The sequence below is a fragment of the Schistocerca piceifrons genome, unplaced genomic scaffold (genome assembly GCF_021461385.2).
Source record: "Schistocerca piceifrons isolate TAMUIC-IGC-003096 unplaced genomic scaffold, iqSchPice1.1 HiC_scaffold_1301, whole genome shotgun sequence".
Taxonomy (NCBI): Eukaryota; Metazoa; Arthropoda; class Insecta; order Orthoptera; family Acrididae; genus Schistocerca; species Schistocerca piceifrons.
Window position 1 is genome coordinate 32,501 of NW_025727127.1, and position 564 is coordinate 33,064.

The window sequence follows — 564 nt, forward strand, 5'->3', positions numbered from 1 at the left end:
TGCGTCAACTAGAGCTGAGCAGCCGGCCGCCCGGGAGTGTGTCCCGGGGGCCCGCGCGAACACGCAAGCGTCCGCTCAATCATTCTGCAAACAGGAGGAGGCTGAGCTCCCCTGCACAATACACCTCGAAACCCTCTCAGGTCCCGGCGGCGCGCAGCGCCGTCCCAAGTACTTGGTCGGGTTCGAGAGAGGCGCAATCGCCCGGAGTTAGGCGAGTAGACGCTTTCGGTGCGACCACCCGTGCTCCCAACTGAGCTTGCCGCTGCCGACAGAGGCCCGGGAGCGTGCTGTCGTGGCATTGCCGGCGGGAGACAACACGCGCCACCTACGGTGACCGGCAGCTCCAACGCCAGCGCCACAGAAGGACAAAAGCCCCACTTGGGTGCCGAAGCGAACTCTCCCAGCACAGCGCACGCGCCAACACATCCGCACAGCTGCGATACAAACCACCAGCGAGAACCGCTGGGGCGACCGAGCAGCAGACGGCGTCGCGGCGCCGAGCGCCGGGCGGCGGCGCATCCTCAACGCACACAGTCCTCAATCGGACCAGCACACTGAAGATGT